At 40.6% G+C, this 16,012-nt stretch overlaps 1 protein-coding gene across 6 annotated transcripts in view; it reads right to left on the bottom strand.

Annotated features, from left to right (window-relative positions):
* The window catches only part of PRR5L (proline rich 5 like), an 85,345-nt gene that overhangs the window by 60,010 nt on the left and 9,323 nt on the right, over nucleotides 1-16,012 (bottom strand). The window contains exon 1 of one of the 6 annotated variants that reach the window (XM_084851155.1): nucleotides 9,520-9,585. The exons of the other annotated variants lie outside the window; for them this stretch is intronic. The gene's annotated coding sequence lies outside the window, so the exon portion shown is untranslated. Of the gene's footprint in view, nucleotides 1-9,519; nucleotides 9,586-16,012 lie in introns of those variants that run through there. 6 annotated transcript variants of the gene reach the window in all.

A 16,012-nucleotide genomic window follows, 5' to 3' on the forward strand; every position in this document is an offset into this window, starting at 1 on the left:
GGGGGGGAGATATAGCTGCTAGATACAGATTTAAAGTAATGCTGCTTCTGGCCCACAGGCAAACTTCTATTTAGCCACTGGACAGACTCAGACACACTTAGCTTCAACATGGTTCCTATATCTTTCACCTTCAGAACATACCCTAGAATTACTTCCATTGACCAACAGGAGATGCCAAAGATATTACTTACAAATACACTACTTACATTTGCTATAACATGTATTCTTTTTTATAAAAAAAAAAATCTATTTTAGAAAACTTTAATTTTTAACTAACATGCACAACTGTGGGACACAATTTAGAGAAACAGAGTATTAACAATTAAACATCAAAGCAAGAAATAAGAACCATCTGGAATATTAAAAGGCGTAACATAAATTCTATTTCAATCAATCAATACTTTATTGTTACGGTCAATGACGAGCATAGCAATTCTGTTTTAAAATGGCTGCCCTCTTCATGCTAACCTTCATTAATAAAGATCCATGTGTGCACACAAATACTACAGGAGTGTATCACGTGTAAAAATGCCACTGGATTGAAGCCTGCATTAGGGAGCTCTGGCTGCAAGATCCGTGCTTAAGGTTATGCATGTAGGCTAAGCATAATAAAAAGTTACCCCCCTTTTGTAGACCACAGTTAAGCACAGAATTGGTCGACCAACCACCAGAGTCTTATACAGAGCTGTTATAGGGCAAGTCTAACTTATGCTTAAGTCTAGTGTCATTTAAATATTTGCAGAATACTTCAGAGCTACTCTGAATTACCTAGTTCCACAAAGCTTTTGTTTCCCACATGTGCAATGACTACTGTATTTCCCTTCACAGCATTGAGTTCATCTCACTCCAGGTTCCCAGGCTCCCTTCTGAATGCTGCTCTATCTACAAAGGCTTCACTTAGTCATTTGCTGGCCATGCCCATTCCATATATGCTCTCATGTGTTATTTAGAAAGAGATATTATACTTGTGGTTAAGAGTCATTATTATAGTAATAGGGTTTTCTGGAACCTTCTTGGCATCCTGGAACTTTTGGCTAGCAGGAATTTACAGCATGTAACAGAACATGGGACAATTCCATTTAACTGTTCGCTGCAAAAGCGTAAGGACTCAACGCCTTAAAGACACACACTTTTGTCAAAGGCAATTTCCATCACTGATTTTCAAATGTTCCCTCAGTCAGCTGAATTTCTTCCTGCAACCACAATAGCACTAATGAAAACAGCTGAGCAGTGGAGCCTGAAGTCTATTAGTCACAGGATGACACATTTCTCCAATTGGCACATTCTCCAGTTGGCCACATCTAAACTTCTTTTGCCCTTAAGAGATTGATTACATTTTAATTGACAAACTTACTAAACATGTTACATCAACTCATTCAGTCTGGGAGAGGTTATTATTTAAAAAAAAAAAAATTAAAAGAGATTTCTTTATACCAGTAGTTGAGTGCATTCAGTTCATTCAAGCCACACAGCAGCCTCTTGCGTACCCATTCTGTCCTTGTGGGCAGTTGCAGGAGTCCATACATAGAGCTTTTCTAGACGAGGCTACTAATCCACTGTATCTACTTTCAGTTTTGTCACAGAACTGAAATCAGAGCACTACACGAAGAGTGTTTCCTTTCCTGCTTTTTTGCTACATAACCTCTAGGTGGCACTGTGGTATAGCAGAATAGCACAAATACATAAGTGCAAAAAAGTGGTTTCTTTTGCTTTCACAATTAAATGTCGCATTTTCCCTGCTCTAAAAAAACTCACTGAAAGTGCTGGTTAGACACAGAAGTGAAAATAAGGGTCAAAACATTGTCTAAGGCACTGGTAAACAACTGTGAGCAGATCATAAATGTAGAAAAGCCCATACACAGCAAGCATGTGAAACCCATGCAAACGCATTTATACAACAACATGGTAGTGAGAAGGGGAGAGGGGAAGACGTTTTCCACAGTTCTGATTTTGAACTTTAAAAAGTACCAACATGGATTTGAAAGAAGATCCATCGAAGATATTCCCTAGCTTTCTTTGGTTGAATTCACTCCTTTTACTAGCATCTGGTTATCCCTCCTTCCTTTCTGCTGATTCAAGTTTGTTAATAGGGCCAATTTGTTAGGAAACATGGGCACAAAGAATCATACAACAGTACAGAAGACTAAAATAAAGAGCCTCCGAACTCCTATGCAGCCTTCCCCAACCTGGTGCCCTCCAGATGTTTTGGATCAACTCAGTCAGCACAGTCAATGGTCAGGGGTGCTTGGGAGTTGTAGTCCAAAACATCTGGAAGGCACTAGGTTGGAGAAGACTACGTGTAATGCAGTAGCTCCCTTTGTACTTAGGATAATCATTGCAAGAGGAGGAACTAGGAGGAACAGTGAAAGTTCTTCCTTCTCACACACACAAAACACCAGAATTATAAATAGTGTGGCTTCCTAGGTTCGAAGGGTTTAGTTTGAGTGTTTTCTTTTTTATATACTAAAAAAAAACTTTCAGGTCCTGTTATTGGTGTGTCTACCTTTTTGCACTGTTATGCATATAGCACTAGCATACATGACATATTAGAGTTTCAGAGGCAGAACATAGATAAGTCTCTGTCCCTGAGGAGCTTATAATGTACAATACCTGATCGTGAGCAAGTTACTGACAAGATTCCACACATATAAGCTTCTTATAGCTATTTTTCAGGTAGTTAACTGTTCACCTCTGCACATGTCTCCAAAAGTTCTCTTACGCTTGGGGAGCCAACAAAATGAAATAGAAAAATTTACCTAGACCGAAAGACTCTGACAAAGCAGGTTTTAGCACACCTCTCCCCACCACCAAACAAACAACTTACAGATCACTTTTTTTTAGTTTTTAGTTACACCTCTTATTCTCTTTGCAATAGTCAGGGCAAGAAGCATTTGTTCCTTCAAAAAGCACCACCATAATTGATGTTTACCATAAAGTAAAAGACGTCTTGTAGTGTTTACCACAACCTGAATAAATGCACCCCAAGGCGTCACATATTGCCCATTCTTATGAATGTTCACTTGGTAGAAAGCGCTATCAAGTTCAGTGCAACTAACTTCAAGGTGATGATTCGTAGGAGTGCAACCATTAGTTAAAAACCAAGTTTAAGTTCAGGTGCAGCACGCAAATCAGATTTCATACAACCAGACTAATTTTGCCACAGGAATTCTCCAAGGTTACACTAAGTAGGTGAATAACAGAAGCTACACTTGTTTTCTGTATCACATCACATCTAATCTTGATGTGAAATTCTTCTTCCACTTCTTGTTAATAATTTACAAAGCCTTTATTTCAACTTTAGCATTATTTATTTTATGTCAGCCAGCAGTCCTTGCTAGCCAATATCATCTGTACTAAATCTCCATACAAAGACACTGTCCTTGTTATTATATCTTGCAATTATTTGGGAACTCAGCTCTGACAGTCAGGCAGTTGTGACAACATATATATGGACAGAGATGTGTAACCACAAACAGAGTTCTAAAATGCCATCCAAAGAATCACTACCTTTACCCAAACGAGAAGATGTATTGTTCTTTTTTAAAATAGTGCTATATGCCAAGCCACTTTTCAAAACTGGACAAGTTTCAAAAACAGTTTGCAATTTAGCAACGGCACAGATGCTATTAAAAAGCAGGGGGGGGGTCAAATATCCCATTTAGCAGGTAGAGGCCTTTGGGCATTCTCATAGGTGCTTTCTGCATTGTGCTCCTAACAGCTGCCCAAAGATGCAAACACCTGAACTTTTTAAAGGCCCCAAATAACCCACAGGCGTAATTAAAGAAGTTTCCTGAAGTCCTTGATGCCGAAGCAGATAAACAATTCTAAAACACTGCTCACTAAAAATGCTATAGGACAGACAAATCTACAGTAGCGTTGCAAACAATGGTTCCACATGTTACTGGCCCACAAACAGTTCTAGAAGAAGCCTGCTTGCCCACACATATTTTAATAGTGTGTCTGGAACATCTCAGCTTAGACTTGTATCAAGACTTCACTGATGTAGGCTGGAGTCCTACACACACTCACCCTAGGAGTAAGTCACACTGGAATCAGTTGCACTCCTACTTTTTAGCAAAGACTTTTAGAAGACTTCACAGCCTGGTTGCCTGCAGGCAAAACTTACCCCAGGCAATGGTTGTTTACAATCTTGGTATAAACTAAGGTGTTTTGCTTTTCTTTCTTTCTTTGGATTGTCATTTACACCCCCACACCCGACACCCCACCCCACCCAAGCTTTTGCCTGGAAGATTTCAGTATCTAGGAACAGGTTTTCAAAAAGAGGAATTTGTTCAAGAGAAATCAATCAACTCCCTGGGTTTTTAAAGTATGATAGTTCCTTTCCATCCATCAGGTGATAGAGAAAGGATCAGCCTATAACTGTCCTTCCCTTTCAAATCAAGTAAAATTTTAACTAGGTATATGACTAATGAAATCCTTGGTTTGGCTGATAAGATCCAGTCTCCAAACACATACTTATTTCCTAAACACATATTTTTAAAAATTGCTATTTTCCCACATGGTTTTACCAGCACATGTAAGCAACTTCAAAAATTTCTCTATTAGCCACTTCTATACATGCATTTGTGTGCAGTCAGTTGCGATTATGTGCACTCCTGTATGAACGCGCCCCGAGCCTACATTCAACATCTGAAGTCCTGTCACATGCCCCAGCTCCTAGCTAGGTGAGGTTTGGGGAGACCAGAAGCGGGGCCTTCTGTTTAGCAGCATCCTGGTTACAGAAATCCCATCCTAGGAAAGTTAGATATGCTCCCTCATGATTGGCCTTCAGAGGGCCAGTAAAACTATAGTGTTCTGCTCAGCTTTTAGTCATTAATGCCGCTCATTCCAATAAATCAGGGAACCTTCTAAAATCTTTGTATGTACTTTATCGGTTTTGTTTTTGTTTTGCTTTGTTTTTTGGAATTGGTGTATTTTATTACTTTATTGTACATCAGCTGAAGAACTCATTGAGTGGAGTGGTGATCCAGAAACACATTAAGCAAATAAATAAAAATATACATGTTCTATATATATTATTTATATTTATATATATATATATATATATGCCAACTACTTTTCAAAGCAAGCCAAACCAGTAGTGTATTTTCAGTTTCTTTCTCCTCCCACACATGGGTATTTCTGGTGCAAGTCTCTGGTTACAAAAAGGAAAATGGGAAGACAGAAGACTAGAGAACCACATAGATCTTTATGCTCTCCCACTGAATGCACTCAGAATTGTATAAGACACTTAAATAAGATGCACTTGTAGTTTAAACATTATCCTAAGGAGAACTAGAGACGTTAATAGCGTAACGTTCTTTAAATGAACTTGATCAGGTCTTTAGAAAATTGAAAAAAAGCCCAGATCATTTTATCCCATAGGACATCATTGAGAAGAGGACTGTTCAATTTCATATCTATTCATTAACACACGTTATATGCTCAATGATTTTCAGACAGTGAAGATCTGTGGAATAAGAAATAATTAACATTATCTACTGATATTGGCAGACACTACAAGATTAATCTCAGTCTTAAAGGGCATTGACTGGATTGCTAAGCACCTTCTATTCAGGTTCAGCCACTGTGTGTATGTACAGTGGAATCTGTTCTAATTAGGGCTTCCAGCTGTTAGCCAAGACATGTTGACTGTCCCTTTAAAAAAAGGTCCAAAGCAGCACAATAGCATGCATGTACTGTGCTTTCTGAACCATTTCTTCTGCAGCCACTATGACTGAGGCAGAATAAAGCAACAAAACTTTTTTGGTATAATAAAACAGGGGCTCTACACATGGTACACCATTCGCACATAACAACTATCCAGGTTTTTTTTTAAACCCTGGGTTGTCATGAATGAGCTCACATGTTTGAGCAGCATGAACTATCACTCCCACTTCGCTCCTCCTGCAAGTGGGAGCAGCTAAACAACCCAGGGACTCTTCATCCCTGGGCTGTTTAGCATGATGTCCAAACCAGGAACTCTGACTTGTCTCTCCTCTGATAAGCCACAGTTGGAACCTAGGGTTTAAAATCATTATGTGCCACAGAGTTAAATGGATTAACAAAATATGACATATAGCCTCAATAGTTACATTAGCAGAAATTGTAGATTTCCGTCAGGGGTGGGCAGCTTGTGACCCTCCAGATGTTTTGGCCTATAACTCCCAACAGCCCTAGTGAGCACAGCTAATACAGGGATGATAGGAGATGTAGGGCAAAACATCTGGAGTGCCACAAGTTGCCCGCCACTGATACATGAAGCTGTACACACACAAAACTCGAACTACTTTGGATTCCATTTATTTATTATATGAAACAATATGGATATTAATGAGTACAGAGCATTTGCATTATGAACATATTGCATGCATACTACATTAATGAGTTGTTTTGTATATATTTATAATTATTGAAAATCAGGAAAATTGTGTATAAAATGGTTATGAAAGGTTGACTACTAATAACTGAATACATTTATTTATTTATATTGATCTGTGACTGTTTACATAATGTATTTGTGATGCATTTGCAATGTTTTGTATGTTCTCTATATTTACAATTTAAAAAAAAAAACAGAGAGAAAGATGGGAAACTATGATATCTGCTATATGGCTGAAGTCAGCAAGTAGGCTTGCTGGGAAGCTACTCTGAGTGACGGTGGGGGTGGGGGTCATGCCACACACCCTAGGGTGGCCTGTTGCCAAGTCTTAATAATACTTGGCACCCCTTCTTGCCTTCATTCGTTTCTAGAGTCTGCCCCAAAAGAGAATCGGGCGGATTTCGCCTTGAGGCCTCCAGCTGCTGACTATATGGAATATACAATATAGAATTGTAAGACAATTAAGAATTGGATCAAGCCAAAACCAGTTTATCTCACCCAGTACAACAATGGCCAGTAAGCTGCCCCAGGAAACTAACAAGCAAGGCACGGTGGCAATATCTAACAATGGAGCCTCCATGCTCAGAGGCAGAATATTTCTGAATACCAGATGCCAGTAGTTACAGCTCTTATGACTGTTAGTCATTCATAGATCAATTGAGCACACACAAATTATACCCAATCATTTCTAGAGTCAACTAAGGCATGCTTTTCAAGCCACATCAAGCTTACTAAAAACTGTCTCAGTGTTGGGGCTGCTTCATGCAGAAAACCATTTCAATATGTACCAACTTGTCAAATATATCAGCCCTCACTGCCTGGAAAGCTTGACACCACTAACTTCCAGATTTATTTTAAGTATTTATTTTAATTGTTTCTATCCTGCTTACAAAAATCACAAGAACAATGTTATAAAAATCAATCAAGCCTCAAAAACATGTAAAAATATATCAGCATAAAAATCCACAGAAACTGCATAAAAACAGTCACAAACTTTTTCTTTTTTAAAAGAAGCCATTCAGAGATGGAAAATGGGAAAAGAGTAGATTTGGTAGACTTCCCTGGGCAGAGAATTCTATACGTGTGATGCTTTACTGAAAAGGCCCCATTCCTGGTACCCACCAGTTGGATCTCTGCTGGTGGTGGGGCAGAGAGAAAGGTCTCTAAAAGTGTTCAGGAGCAGGACTCAGGCAGATTCATACAGGTACAAGCAGTCCTTCAGATAACCTGGCCCGAGGCCGTCAGCACTTTAAACTGAGCCCAGAAATGAACTGGTAAACATTGCAATTGGTGTGCAATAGGTGTAACATTCTGACTGACTTGCTCCTACCAGCATCCCAACAGCCACATTTTGAACAAGTTGCCAAACTATCTTTAAAGCAGCCCCACAGGGAGCACTTCAGTAGTCCAGTCTGGATATAACCAGTACACAAGTGACAAAAGGTGGATTTACCTTCTTCCAAGGAGGTTGCAGTTGGTGAACCAGATAAAGCTGGTAAAAAGCACTCCAAACCCACAATGTCATGTGGATAGTAGAGGATACTGTCAGGTGCAGAAGAACCCCAAAGCTGCACACTTGGTTCTTTAAGAGAAGTGCAACCAGAATAGGTTGCACATCTCCACTCATGTCAGAAGAATATCCAATCAACAGCACCTCCATCTTGTCTGGATTAAGTTTGTTTCCCCTCATCCAGATCAGAGCTGCCAAAGGGTTGTATCCAACATTGGTCTAATTTAAATCCCAGTACACTTAACACTGGATACAATCTGAACACTCCTGGCTAGAGCCTGCAGTGGCATGCAGACCAACTATACAATGCGGATCAATATGCATGTCAAAGGAATAGCTTGCCTTGAGGAGCATCCATCATATGGCAGCTATACACGTTGTGGTCCTGAATCCTGTAAAGGAATTATGAGTTACACAAAGTAATTCTTTTGTTTGCCCTAATCCTACTGCCAATCAATTTCATTGTTCTGGAGTGATGTCCATAGTCTAAACTAAGTCAACTCCCTTGAACTGTGACGTTTTGGAATTGCATACAAATAATGATCGGTAGTGACTCTAGACCAAGGGAGGGCAGAAGGAGATCTCCAGATGTTTCAGACTTCAACTCCTAGATGCCCCTGCCAGCATGTCCAATAGTCAGGAATGCTGGGAGTTGAAGTCCAAAACATCTGGAGAACTACTTTCTGCCCACCCCTGCTCTAGACTACAATCCACATACTTGGCTTGTACAAACTGCAGCTTTTGTTAGACCACGCACAGATCCTTCCAGTTCATATATGTACTCTCTATATAGTGAGGACACCAGAAACTAAGTATTATTTTGAAGCTGAGCTGGTTTGTATTTCCCTTATTTCTTTTGTTTATATTTAGGTATGCACTAGTAAGAGGGAAAGCATTTCTGATATGTTTAGAATCCAGTCACCGGAAACCCAGAAACATTAAGTGTTGCTATCCCATTTCAGAGATTGTCACTATACGTCAGTTATTTTCCAGTGTCGTACAAGGCTAACAGTGCAATCCTAAACACATTACCTCAGAAGTAACTCACTGTGTTCAACAGAGCTTACTCCCTAGACAGTGTGCTTAAAATTGCAGCCAAAGTAGTTATCAGGTTTCAAAAATAAGGGGTTTGTCCCAGGGCACCCCTTTTTTTAGGTTATCAATTAGTAAAACATTCTCACTGTCTTTTCTAAAGTTATACTTGTTTTCTTAAAATCTTTATGTCATCCCATACCACCCTCAAAAGATTAACTTACAGCATAATCCTATACATGGCAATAGATAGTCTTATTGAGTTCAAAGTGGGTATAGGATTGCAGCTTTAGTGCAAAAGGCCATACGCAAAAACTGAACTCCTTCACCATTTTCTTTAAACATAAAGCATTGACCATTGTGCAAGTACTGTTTTAAAGAATTTGTTTTGAGAAAGAGAAATAAAAGAACCATTTGGATGCAAGAAAGGCCTTGCTAAAGTGAGCATAGCTGATAATGCCTCACATTAGCTAAACAGCGGAAAGTCATTCAAAAGAGATCTGAGTTTTTGTAAAGCAACACAAAATCCCACAAACCAAAACACATTCCATTCCCAACACTAGCCCATGAAAACATGCTAATATTGTTCCCTTACCTTTCGCTCATACTGAGGAGCAGACATCTGCCTCTCAAGGAATCAGAGTGAAAACTGCAGCAGCACACAGCTGCAAGTGGGAAGAGACAGAAGTAGGATGCACCTTCCCACAGCTCCTCCCCTGAGTTGCCCACAATAGGCAGGCGGCCAGTTGGCAGCCAAGGGGAGAAGACGATTAAGATTGGCTGGACTTCAGGACAAGAGGAATGCTGGAACAGCTAGCCAAGAAACTCAGCATTATGTACTCTGTGACCGGGAGGAGACGCATGGACTATAATTAAACAGAAACAATAATAAGCAAGTGAAATAGGCTCATGTTAGAATGGACCAGAGCCAGACCAGACTGTCATTATTTGAAATCAACAGCAGGATTCCTTAACTGCTGTATGGCAGGCAAGAATTCAACAGGTGAAGGTTTTCCATCACATCATCTCCATGCTGGAAGAGACTTCACCTGCTGAATTCCTGCTTCTCAGCCATTAACAGTGCATGAGGTCCACCAAGAAAATGAGGAGGCGGCAATCCCTGGCAAAACCCATTGCTACTGACCTGAGCACTATATCACATTTGGAGGAACAGCATAAAAAACCCTTGGCCTAAGTCATAGGACTACAACTCCAACCAGCCCCAACCAGAATGGCCAATAGTCAGGAATAATGGGAAGTGTAGTTCAAAACCTCCGAGGGGCATCAAGCTGGGAAAGGCCTATGGCATGTTGGTAGTTAAAAGCCTTTGCCAGGAGCCACGCTTTGGAGTTTGCCATCCCAGGAGGCTCAGCTGGCCTCCTCCATCGGTTTCTAGGCACAGGCGAAGTTGCTGTCATTCAGACCAGCCTTCCCCAACCTGGCGTCCTCCAGACGTTTCGGATTACAACTCTCAGCATTCTTGACCACTGGCCATGCTGGTTGGGGCCAATGGTCCAACACATCTGGAGGGGACCAGGTTGGGGAAAGCTAATTCAGGCCATTACTGGGGAGCAGGGGTTCCCCGATCATTTGGCTCTAGATTTAGCTTTATCAATTATTGCTGGCGCTAATGCTGCAGTCTGTTTTGCTGCTGATGTGCTTATTGTTTTTGCTTTTATAATACTATGCTCTGGTGTGTCATTACTGTATTTTATTTCATAGGGTGACATCCAATGTCACATCTACAGATGTGTATTCATGCCAAAGTGGAGGCTGGTGGCTCTGATGTCAGTGGGTCAGTGAATCCGCTCTGAGTCTCAGTCAGAGCCAGAACTCTAAAGGAGCTATCCAAGGTGTGAAGGAGGCACCACTGGTCCGCCCCACTGACCTCCACCCACTGCCATCTGCTCCAGATCAGATAGGGGCATGTGGGAGGCTGCAGGGGGTAAGGGGGGAATTTATTCCACCAGCAGTGGTTGTTCTGGATACAACTTACTATATTTATGCTGGATACAACTTACTATATTTATGTGGCTAGTCGCCTTGGATTTCCTTTGGGTCAGAAAAGCAGCATACAAATATAAATAAATCGCCTTGTAAAAACAATATAGCCATACCTGTGTGTGATCACCAGTTATATGAACACGTAGAATTACCCATCATGGGCCAAGGTTGATTTGATACAAAAGTACTTTTCCTTCATAGAGACCCACTTGTTTTGATGCTTTTGTCCAATACCAAGCATACATAGATTAATCTGCAGCAGTGGTTTATGGTACAATACAGGCTGCTTGTCTCTTAAAGCCTTATTCATTGGGCTATACTAATTCTCACTGATCTGACTGGAATGATAAACTCAGCAAAATGGAGAGCAACCAATCGCTCCAGTGTACATATAATTAGGAGCAGGCATGCAAAACATCCATTACATTTCAGTGGTATCAACCAGGTTTTACTTTTAGTTGCTGAGACCAAGCTAAAGCAAGGCACAAAAAGGAAGTCTACACAAAATGAAACCAGTATCTGCATCTATCTCAACAGACCTGGGCTCCCAGACACGACATCAGCCTCTTTCACATCATCTGATTTCAATCCTGAACACATTTAATAGGAAGCTAAGCCCATTAAAGTCTACTTGAGTAAGCACATTTAGGACTCACATTCTTATGTATATTTTAAGCCTCCACATTGCTTAAGCCAGAGGTGGCCGACATGCAGCCTGCATGTGCCCCCCTGCTGCTGCCCCGCCCCCCAAAACAAGCTAAATTTGTCCCTTTTTAAGCCTCCGTAGCAATTTGTTGCCGAAATTTGGCAGCAAACTGCCGGGGAGGGGGGGATTGCCCTTGGTGGTGCAGTAGCATGAGTGTAGCCCAATGGGGTTCTGGAGGTGGGAAATGGCCCCTGAAGACCCCCCTCAAAGTTGCCACACCTGGCCTAAGCGAATATTTCTCAAGGTGCAAGACAGGCGTCATTAAAGAGACATGGAAAACTCCTTGGGAGCTGAGAACGCCTCCCTATTACATACCTTGAACAGACTGTGGCAACGCAGAGGAAAACTCAGCCACACTTCCAATTAGTGTCCTCTTTACAATCTCCTTTCCCTCTCTCCCTCCACATATCATCATCATCATCATCATATCTGGAACGGACTATAGACTCTTATCACAAGCCACATTTGTAATAACGCTACTTTCAATAATTCTGACATAGCCTTTTGACTATAAAATAACATTTTCTCATTTTATTTTAACCGAAAGACGTCTCAGTTAGCTCATCCCAATTAGTGAATTTAATGTAACTTCCAACTTTGGTCCAAATATATTTGCACAACACAAGGCACAGGGAGACATTAGTATCATATGCAACAAAACAGGGGTGGGTAACTTGTAGGCCAAACCATCTGGAAAGCCACAACTCCCATCATTCCTCACTACTAGCTATGCTGGCTAGGGCTGATGGGCACTGTAGGCAAACACATCTGGAGGGCCACAAGTGGACCGTCCCTGGGATAAAACCATACACGATCACAACAACAATCAGCATAGGCAAAGCACAGGAGGCACATTTCTTAAACACAGTGAAAGATGCATGTGGCATTTGGTATAAGGATCCCACTGCTACAGTTGGATGTAGATATGAATGATGAGACGCATAGTCATCCACATGCACATACATCCCTGTGGTTCTGCATCTGTTGGTTTCCTTATCAATGCATAGCAGCATGTAGTATCAACCCACACACATGGAAGGCAGATCTTCAGAAGCACTACAAGAGAACCAATGTGGGATTGATGTGTGGAAATGTTCTTTTAGGATATTCTGTGGCCATAAATCTCTTAATGCTTGGCAATGGTGAGTCTAGAATGATTCATTCTGAGGACTAAAAGGCCATCAGATTATGCTTGGGAGAGCAAGACTTTTTCTTTACTACATTCAGGCAGCTAGAGGTGGTAGATCTGCCTTGCGGGTAGAAATCTGCATGCCTGCCAACTAGCTTCATTGAGTGGAAGTTGAGGGAGACGGATTCATTTTTATTCACTTAAAACCGCATGCAAGCATTTATTCAAACCCTGAGATTAATGTGCTGCGATTCTCCAACAATTCATTTGCTATTATTCATTACTTTACTGATCAGATGGGATAGAAGAAGAAAGGATAGCAAGAAATGTTTTGGAGGGATGCCCACTATCACCTGCTACTCCCTAGAGACATCCCTGCCATACAGGTGATTGATAACTGAGTTATCAGTGTGAATTCAGGTGGATCTGCAATATCCCAAACTTTTAAAACCATTCCTTAATAGAAGATACCTTCTATTCCCGTTTCCAGCAATTAAAATCTGCAAATCTCCATTTTTTCTATATTTACTTTCCAACAATATCCTGAACATGTAACAAAGCAATCAATGTATATCTACTTGGAAGCAAATTCCACTGAGTTTAATAAGCCTTACTCTCACTTAATTGTATATGATTGCAGCCTAAATCTACTAGGTGTAGTTAGTGCACTCAGATGTATCTTTAATATTATGCCATATCAGTCTGCCTGCACTTTAAGATCAGCAGGAGAGGCCCTTCTCATCTGCCCACCTGTGAGATCAGTTAGATAGGTGATCACAGCTGAGAGGGTCTTCTCTACAGTGGCCCCACACCTTTGGAATAAGTTGCCATTGGGGATTTGCCATGTTCCATCATTACAGGCGTTTAAGAAGGTCTTGAAAACTTATTAGTTTACCTTCGCCTTCTCCTGATAGGATTGCTGTTGTTGCTGCTGTTTTTACTGCGTTTTTATCACCTTTAATATCTTAATGGTTCTGTATGTTTTATTGTTGTAAGCTCCCTTGGGAGCTGAAAGGCAGCCAAGAAATATTTTAAATAAATAAACAAACATTACATTTCCACGCAAAATGTATTTACTATCAGATAATATGGTAGGAAGTTTTAAAAAATGTTAGCCTGAAATACCAGGCAATTAAACATATATTATATGAGAGAGAGAGGGGGAGGGGGGGGGGAGGGAAATTTCAGACCAAAAAAACACAGTTACATTAATGGTCCCACAGTAAAAATGCAAAACCCTAACACAATTTCACATGACAACATTCAGACTATTATCTCTGGATCTGCATATGCAGCCCCTTCACAACAACAGCAAACACACCAGAAAGTCATCAGTTAACTATAGTCTTTCAATTCATCCAACCCAGGAAACTATGGAACAAGCCAGGATATGAAATCATGAGCGCGTTCCACAAACGGTTCTGCACAAGGCGTTGCACAACTCATTACATCTTCCTTGGACTAGGTGCTTCTTGCACTAGCTGTGCTAGTTATGATAGCGGCTGTGCAACCTCTAGCAGAACAACTCCAACACTTGTCATTTTCCCACTGGTGTAACATTCAATATAATCCAGAACCCGCCGCAACCTGGTCTAATGAAGTGTAACTGAGTTGTGCAACACCTTGTGCAACAATTTGCAAATAGCTCATGCAAAGGCCTTGTGAAACAGCTTGCACGACTGCTTATACAACATGCTGTGGAATGCCTTGTGCAACAGTTTGTATAACAGCTTGCACAACCAGACTCAAAGTATTGGATGCAACTGTTGCATAAGAATAAAAACAGGTTTCCTGCAAGCAGTAGACTATTGTGCTATCAAAATGACACCATTGGATACAGTCCCAAGGTTTGAACTTGGTTTAATATCCTGGCTTGTTCTGAAGCAATTAATCATAGTTATCCAGTTCTGACAAAACAGGAACATAATTAATAGAAGACTTCCTGATCTGATTGTTCTGACAAAGAGAGGAGTGAAGGGGCTGCATGTACGGCCAAAAGCCTTACTCGTACCTTGTCAAAACCTTTAGCGCACACTCCAGTTTCAGTACGCATGTAAAGACATCATGAAGCACATACATTTACAAGGTTAAATATGGTATTATATCTGATTGGACCCAGAGGACAGATTATGGAGGCTAAATGAATTTGTCTGGACACTTGGTGAAAATCTAGTAAAAGAAAATCTAGTAAAAAAGATACAGAGTGACTGTTCAACTCATCAACTGATTCAGTATGCCATCTATTGCAAAAAACACCGGAAGAAAGGAAATCATATCCATTTAAAATTTAATGGCTCATCTGGTTTTTCAGCTAGAAAATGGTGAACAGTAAAATGGTCCATTCTAGATAGTTTGAGAATAGTGGTGGCGAATGTGTGGCTTTCCAAATATTGGACTGCAACTCCCAGTCAACCCTAGGCAGCATAACCAATGGTGAGGGATGATGGGAATTGAACTCCAACGACATCTGGAGGCCGTCCCTGTTTTAAGGAATGGTGAAATGAAAATCATTTGAAGAAAAGAATTATGTTCCTACTAACAGAAAAATAGGAACTACAAAACAACAAGATAGGATTTATTACTCTCAACACCAAGTTAAAACACCCAGAGGTCATTCCAAACAAATAGAACCCACTCTATTCAGAGGGGCAGTGGGCCCCTGTGCTAAGCTTCATGTGTTAAGTATATTCATGGACTGGATGTAGCATAACGTTTGGTGGAAGCTGTGAATATTCAGAGCAAAGTTTGCACCTAGGGAATGGACCAAATTTAAAATGGCCAAAGCACAAATTGTGCTGATTTTCAGGCATGTTGTCAAATTTGCCAAATGACCTCGGGGGGGGGGGGGGAGTCCTGGCATGCTCTTGTGCCTTTAACAGACATTTATCTACAGAAATCACATGATGCTTTTCACTGCATGGAGATAAGCATTAACTTTTCATAAGCCACCCTGGGAATCTGCTGAAGGGTGAGGCATAAATAAATAAATATACAATAAAACATTATCACATGCTAATGTCTGTAATAATGCCTGTTAAGGGCATGGGAACAAGGGTAAATTAAAAAACAACAACTATCATGCGGTTGGAGAATACAGAAGTCTCAGCACAGCAGTTCACTAAGTTGCCAGCTTCTTCTTTTTTTACCATTCCTGTTCCTTTAATGAGGTTTAGTATGCAGACAAATTGATTTCTGAGTAATCATGTACACAGCTGTTTTCATCACCTGCACTAAGAAAAAATAGATCTT

This window comes from Heloderma suspectum, chromosome 1 (genome assembly GCF_057233095.1).
Source record: "Heloderma suspectum isolate Gila_16-S chromosome 1, 16-S_ref, whole genome shotgun sequence".
Lineage (NCBI taxonomy): Eukaryota > Metazoa > Chordata > Lepidosauria > Squamata > Helodermatidae > Heloderma > Heloderma suspectum.